Below are 7,500 nucleotides of genomic sequence, written 5' to 3' on the forward strand. Positions count from 1 at the left end.
CGACACCCGGTTAAGAAAAATGAAAAAAATCCCTCTATGTGATGGTAGTCAGCAACAAAAAGCTGGAATTTTTCTAAGTGTCAAGGAGGGTGTCGCTTCCAGAAGGCCCACCCGCCTTGGATCGACACCCGGTTAAGAAAAATGAAAAAAGTCCCTCTATTTGATGGAAGTCAGCAACAAAAAGCTGGAATTTTTCTAAGTGTCAAGGAGGGTGTCACTTCCAGAAGGCCCACCAGCCTTGGATCGACACCCGGTTAAGAAAAATGAAAAAAGTCCCTCTATTTAATGGAAGTCAGCAACAAAAAGATGGAATTTTTCTAAGTGTCAAGGAGGGTGTCGCTTCCAGAAGGCCCACCCGCCTTGGAGCGACACCCGGTTAAGAAAAATGAAAAAAGTCCCTCTATTTAATGGAAGTCAGCAACAAAAAGCTGCAAATATGACAGAGTATCTAGGAGGGTGTCGCTTCCAGAAGGCCCACCCGCCGTCAGCAACAAAAAGCTGGCTAACCCTAACCCTAACCCTAACCCTAATCCCAACCCTAACCCTAACCCTAACCCTAGGTGTCCAGGCGGGGGTCCCTTCCAGGAGGCCCCCCGGCCTTGGATCACCAGCCGGGTCGATAAGTCAAAAGTAGTCCCTCTATTTGATGGAAGTCAGAGGAAAAAAGCTGGAAATATGACAAGGTGTTCCGGAGGGAGTCCCTTCAAGAACGCCCCGCTAACCCTAACCCTAATCCCAACCCTAACCCTAACCCTAACCCTAAGTGTCCAGGCGGGTGTCCATTCCAGAAGGCCCACCCGCCTTGGATCACATTCCGGTTAAGAAACATGAAAAAAGTCCCTCTATTGAATGGAAGTCAGCACAAAAAAGCTGAAAATATGACAAAGTGTCAAGGAGGGTGTCGCTTCCAGAAGGCCCGCCCGCCTTGGATCGACACCCGGCTAAGAAACATGAAAAAAGTCCCTCTATTTAATGGAAGTCAGAGGGAAAAAAAAGCTGGAATTTTTCTAAGTGTCAAAGTCGGGATTTTTTCTAAGTGTCAACTTTTGGAGTACCAACCCTTCCAAAACAAAGTCGGGATTTTTTCTAAGTGTCAACTTTTGGAGTACCAACCCTTCCAAAACAAAGTCGGGATTTTTTCTAAGTGTCAACTTTTGGAGTACCAACCCTTCCAAAACAAAGTCGGGATTTTTTCTAAGTGTCAACTTTTGGAGTACCAACCCTTCCAAAACAAAGTCGGGATTTTTTCTAAGTGTCAACTTTTGGAGTACCAACCCTTCCAAAACAAAGTCGGGATTTTTTCTAAGTGTCAACTTTTCGCGTACCAACCCTTCCAAAATAAAGTCGGGATTTTTTCTAAGTGTCAACTTTTAAAAGTCGGGATTTTTTCTAAGTGTCAACTTTTAAAAGTCGGGATTTTTTCTAAGTGTCCACTTTTGCTGTACCATGCCCTCCAGGGTCATAGAAGCCCCAGAGTGAGACCTAAACAACCGGGCCGAGTGATGTCATTTGGGGCCCTATTTTGAGTCATTTTGTGGGATTTCGGTGACGCCGAGGAGCGAAGCAGGTGTTCCGGGAGGGGGGTGCCTGTCCCTTTAAGAAGGCCGGCTTGCCGTGGATCTCCCCCCGGGTGGGGATTTCAAAATATGTCCCTCTTTTTGCTGGAAGTATGTCCCTCTTTTTGCTGGAAGTCAGCACAAAATAGAGCTGTACATTTGCCCAAGGCTCTAAAGAGGGAAAGGCAACTTTAAGCCTAAAAAGGAAAGCGGGGATTTGGAGCCCTCCGGTGGACTTCCGCCGCCGCTGCACCCTTAGCTGGAAGTCAGTGCCAAAAAAAAAGAAGCTGCGAATAGTGTCCATGTGCCTGTCCCTTTAGGAAAGCCGGCTTGCCGTGGATCTCCACCCGGGTGGGGAATTCCAAATAGGTCCCTCTATTTGATGGAAGTCAGCAACAAAAAGCTGGATTTTTTCTAAGTGTCAAGGAGGGTGTCGCTTCCAGAAGGCCCACCCGCCTTGGATCACCACCCGGTTAAGAAAAATGAAAAAAGTCCCTCTATTTGATGGAAGTCAGCAACAAAAAGCTGGATTTTTTCTAAGTGTCAAGGAGGGTGTCGCTTCCAGAAGGCCCACCTGCCTTGGATCGACACCCGGTTAAGAAACATGGAAAAAGTCCCTCTATTTGATGGAAGTCAGCAACAAAAAGCTGGATTTTTTCTAAGTGTCAAGGAGAGGGTCGCTTCCAGAAGGCCCACCTGCCTTGGATCGACACCCGGTTAAGAAACATGGAAAAAGTCCCTCTATTTGATGGAAGTCAGCTACAAAAAGCTGGATTTTTTCTAAGTGTCAAGGAGGGTGTCGCTTCCAGAAGGCCCACCTGCCTTGGATCGACACCCGGCTAAGAAACATGGAAAAAGTCCCTCTATTTGATGGAAGTCAGCAACAAAAAGCTGGATTTTTTCTAAGTGTCAAGGAGGGTGTCGCTTCCAGAAGGCCCACCCGCCTTGGATCACCACCCGGTTAAGAAAAATGAAAAAAGTCCCTCTAGTTAATGGAAGTCAGCAACAAAAAGCTGGATTTTTTCTAAGTGTCAAGGAGAGGGTCGCTTCCAGAAGGCCCACCCGCCTTGGATCGACACCCGGTTAAGAAAAATGAAAAAAGTCGCTCTATTTGATGGAAGTCAGCAACAAAAAGCTGGATTTTTTCTAAGTGTCAAGGAGGGTGTCGCTTCCAGAAGGCCCACCTGCCTTGGATCGACACCCGGTTAAGAAAAATGAAAAAAGTCGCTCTATTTGATGGAAGTCAGCAACAAAAAGCTGGATTTTTTCTAAGTGTCAAGGAGGGTGTCGCTTCCAGAAGGCCCACCTGCCTTGGATCGACACCCGGTTAAGAAAAATGAAAAAAGTCCCTCTATTTGATGGAAGTCAGCAACAAAAAGCTGGAATTTTTCTAAGTGTCAAGGAGGGTGTCGCTTCCAGAAGGCCCACCTGCCTTGGATCGACACCCGGTTAAGAAAAATGAAAAAAGTCCCTCTATTTGATGGAAGTCAGCAACAAAAAGCTGGATTTTTTCTAAGTGTCAAGGAGGGTGTTGCTTCCAGAAGGCCCACCTGCCTTGGATCGACACCCGGCTAAGAAACATGGAAAAAGTCCCTCTATTTGATGGAAGTCAGCAACAAAAAGCTGGATTTTTTCTAAGTGTCAAGGAGGGTGTCGCTTCCAGAAGGCCCACCCGCCTTGGATCACCACCCGGTTAAGAAAAATGAAAAAAGTCCCTCTATTTGATGGAAGTCAGCAACAAAAAGCTGGATTTTTTCTAAGTGTCAAGGAGGGTGTTGCTTCCAGAAGGCCCACCTGCCTTGGATCGACACCCGGCTAAGAAACATGGAAAAAGTCCCTCTATTTAATGGAAGTCAGCAACAAAAAGCTGGATTTTTTCTAAGTGTCAAGGAGGGTGTCGCTTCCAGAAGGCCCACCTGCCTTGGATCGACACCCGGTTAAGAAAAATGAAAAAAGTCCCTCTATTTAATGGAAGTCGGCAACAAAAAGCTGGATTTTTTTCTAAGTGTCAAGGAGGGTGTCGCTTCCAGAAGGCCCACCTGCCTTGGATCGACACCCGGTTAAGAAAAATGAAAAAAGTCCCTCTATTTAATGGAAGTCAGCAACAAAAAGCTGCAAATATGACAGAGTATCTAGGAGGGTGTCGCTTCCAGAAGGCCCACCCGCCTTGGATCGACACCCGGTTAAGAAACATGGAAAAAGTCCCTCTATTTAATGGAAGTCAGCAACAAAAAGCTGGATTTTTTCTAAGTGTAAAAGTTGGGATTTTTTCTAAGTGTCAACTTTTGGTGTACCAACCCTTCCAAAATAAAGTCGGGATTTTTTCTAAGTGTCAACTTTTGGTGTACCAACCCTTCCAAAATAAAGTCGGGATTTTTTCTAAGTGTCAACTTTTGGTGTACCAACACTTCCAAAATAAAGTGGGGATTTTTTCTAAGTGTCAACTTATATAGTCGGGATTTTTTCTAAGTGTCAACTTATATAGTCGGGATTTTTTTCTAAGTGTCAACTTATAAAGTGGGGATTTTTTTCCAAGTGTCCACTTTTGGTTCACCATGCCTTCCAGAGTCAAAGAAGCCCCCGAGTGAGACCCAAAAAACCGGACCGAGTGATGTCATTTGGGGCCCTATTTTGAGTCATTTTGTGGGATTTCGGTGACGCCGAGGAGGGAAGCAGGTGTTCCGGGAGGGAGGGTGCCTGTCCCTTTAAGAAGGCCGGCTTGCCGTGGATCTACACCCGGGTAGGGAATTCAAAATAGGTCCCTCTATTTGCTGGAAGTCAGCACAAAAAAGCTGGAAATATGACAGGGGAAAAAAAAAAAGAAGAAGCTGCAATGATGGCAGAGTGTCCATGTGCCTGTCCCTTTAAGAAGGCCGGCTTGCCGTGGATCTCCACCCGGGTGGGGAATTCCAAATAGGTCCCTCTATTTGCTGGAAGTGCCCCCCCAAAAAGCTGTCCATTTCCCCAAGTTTTTAAGGAGGGAAAAGCCACTTTAAGCCTAAAAAGGAAAGCGGGGATTTGGAGCCCTCCGGTGGACTTCCGCCGCCGCTGCACCCTTAGAAGAAAAAGCTGCACTTATGGCAGAGTGTCCATGTGCCTGTGCCTTTAGGAAGGCCGGCTTGCCGTGGTTCTGCACCAGGGTAGGGAATTCAAAATAGGTCCCTCTATCTGCTGGAAGTCAGCACAAAAAAAAGCTGGAAATATGACAGAGTGTCAACTTTTAGTGTAATAGACCTGCGAAAGTCAAAGTCGGGATTTTTTCTAAGTGTCCACTTTTGGTGTACCAACCTTTCCAAAATAAAGTGGGGATTTTTTCTAAGTGTCCACTTTTGGTGTACCAACCTTTCCAAAATAAAGTGGGGATTTTTTCTAAGTGTCCACTTTTGGTGTACCAACCCTTCCAAAATAAAGTGGGGATTTTTTCTAAGTGTCAACTTATAAAGTCGGGATTTTTTCTAAGTGTCAACTTATAAAGTGGGGATTTTTTCTAAGTGTCAACTTATAAAGTCGGGATTTTTTCCAAGTGTCAACTTATAAAGTGGGGATTTTTTCCAAGTGTCAACTTATATAGTCGGGATTTTTTTTCAAAGTGTCAACTTGTAAAGTGGGGATTTTTTCCAAGTGTCTACTTTTGGTTCACCATGCCTTCCAGAGTCAAAGAAGCCCCCGAGTGAGACCCAAAGAACCGGACCGAGTGATGTCATTTGGGGCCCTATTTTGAGTCATTTTGTGGGATTTCGGTGACGCCGAGGAGGGAAGCAGGTGTCAAGGGACAGGGGGGTGCCTGTCCCTTGAAGAAGGCCGGCTTGCCGTGGATCTACACCCGGGTAGGGAATTCAAAACAGGTCCCTCTATTTGCTGGAAGTCAGCACGAAAAAAAGCTGGAAATATGACAGAGTGCCCCCCAAAAAAAAAGAAGCTGCAATGATGGCAGAGTGTCCATGTTGCTGTCCCTTTAGGAAGGCCGGCTCGCCGTGGATCTCCACCCGAGTGGGGAATTCCAAATAGGTCCCTCCATTTGCTGGAAGTGCCCCCCCAAAAAGCTGTCCATTTCCCCAAGTTTTTAAGGGAAACAAAAACCAGGGTTGGGGTTGGATGCATCACACTGTAAGTCTCGGCTGCAGCCAGAAGCAAGTATTAAAAAGATAGACACCAACCATCATTTAAAAAGGGGAAAACAAATCCATTCATCAATAAATCATATCCAAATTTAAAAAAAGAGGCAGCTCAAAAGAGAGGGTGTGTGTCCAGCAGAAAATAGGCATGATAAACAAAGAGGGCTGGGGTTTGGAGGAGGGCAAAATGTCCCGCAGCCGGCCGCCCGAGTTCCGGGATGCCCAGCACGTCCATAACGCACCCCGCAAAGTCAAACTGGAAGTGGAGGGGAAAAAAGCTGGGAAAGAAGTTAAATGTCCTCAAAGTGTTCCAAAATCAGTCCCACGAGTCCCGCAGCTGGCCACCCGAGTCCAGGGAAGCCCGGCACCTCCGTAACAAGGCCCGCAAAGTCACACTGCAAGTGGGGGAGAAAAGCTGGCATAGTAGCCAAAAGTCCTCAAAGTGTTCAAAAATCAGTCCCCCACCAGCCCCGCAGCTGGCCACCCGAGTCCAGGGACGCCCGGCACAGCCGTAACGCACCCCGCAAAGTCAAACTGCAAGTGGGGGAGAAAAGCTGGGGGAAAATCCAAAAGTCCTCAACGTTTTCAAAATCCGCACCCGGGACTGAGTCCAGCAAGTCCCCCCGGTCCCAAAAATGCCATTTTTTTCAAAAAATACCCAAAAAATGCGGGGGCCGGATTTCGGAACCGGCGTACCGCTTTCGGCCCGCGTGCCCTAGATCGGAGACCGATGTCAAAAATGGACGCCGGTCGGGTATTTTTTTCCTTGGGGTCTATAGAGAGTAAATCCGGAGGAAAATTGGCCTTACGAGCAAAGGGAGGGATTTTAGGGGGCATAACGTCCAGCCGCGTGCCTCCCGGGTCCCGGGGAAGAGAAAGTCCAGAAAACTCATAAAATCATGCCCAGCATGGAGATCCACAAGTCCCGCCGCAGGCCCGAGGCTTCCCGGGTCCCGGGAATGACCAAAAGACACCCAGGAGTGGACCATCGAAAGTGGGAGGGAAATGGAGGGAAAGTCGGAAAAAGGTCCAAAATGGGTTGAAAATCATATGATCCCACCCAGGGTAGAGTTCCACAAGTCCCGCAGCGAGCTGCACGAGCCGCAGGAACACCGGGAATGACCAAAAGGCACCCAGAAGCGAACCAGCGAAAGTGGGGGACAATTTGAGAAAAAGTTGGAAAAAGGTCCGAAATTGATTAAAAATCCTACCCAGGATGGAGTTCCAGAAGCCCCGCAGCGAGCTGCGCGAGCCGCGGGAACACCGGGAATGACCAAAAGGCACCCAGAAGTGAACCATCAAAAGTGGGGGACAATTTGAGAAAAAGTTGGAAAAAGGTCCGAAATTGAGTAAAAATCCTACCCAGGATGGAGTTCCAGAAGCCCCGCAGCGAGCTGCGCGAGCCGCGGGAACACCGGGAATGACCAAAAGGCACCCAGAAGTGAACCATCAAAAGTGGGGGACAATTTGAGAAAAAGTTGGAAAAAGGTCCGAAATTGTTTAAAAATCCTACCCAGGATGGAGTTCCAGAAGTCCCGCAGCGAGCTGCGCGAGCTCCGGGACCCCCGGGAATGACCAAAAGGCACCCAGAAGTGAACCAGCGAAAGTGGGGGACAATTTGAGAAAAAGTTGGAAAAAGGTCCGAAATTGATTAAAAATCCTACCCAGGATGGAGTTCCAGAAGTCCCGCAGCGAGCTGCGCGAGCTCCGGGGCCCCCGGGAATGACCAAAAGATACCCAGGAGTGAACCAGCCAAAGTGGGGGACAATTTGAGAAAAAGTTGGAAAAAGGGCCGAAATTGTTTAAAAATCCTACCCAGGATGGAGTTC

The sequence above is a fragment of the Nerophis ophidion genome, unplaced genomic scaffold, assembly GCF_033978795.1.
Source record: "Nerophis ophidion isolate RoL-2023_Sa unplaced genomic scaffold, RoL_Noph_v1.0 HiC_scaffold_168, whole genome shotgun sequence".
Classification (NCBI taxonomy): Eukaryota; Metazoa; Chordata; class Actinopteri; order Syngnathiformes; family Syngnathidae; genus Nerophis; species Nerophis ophidion.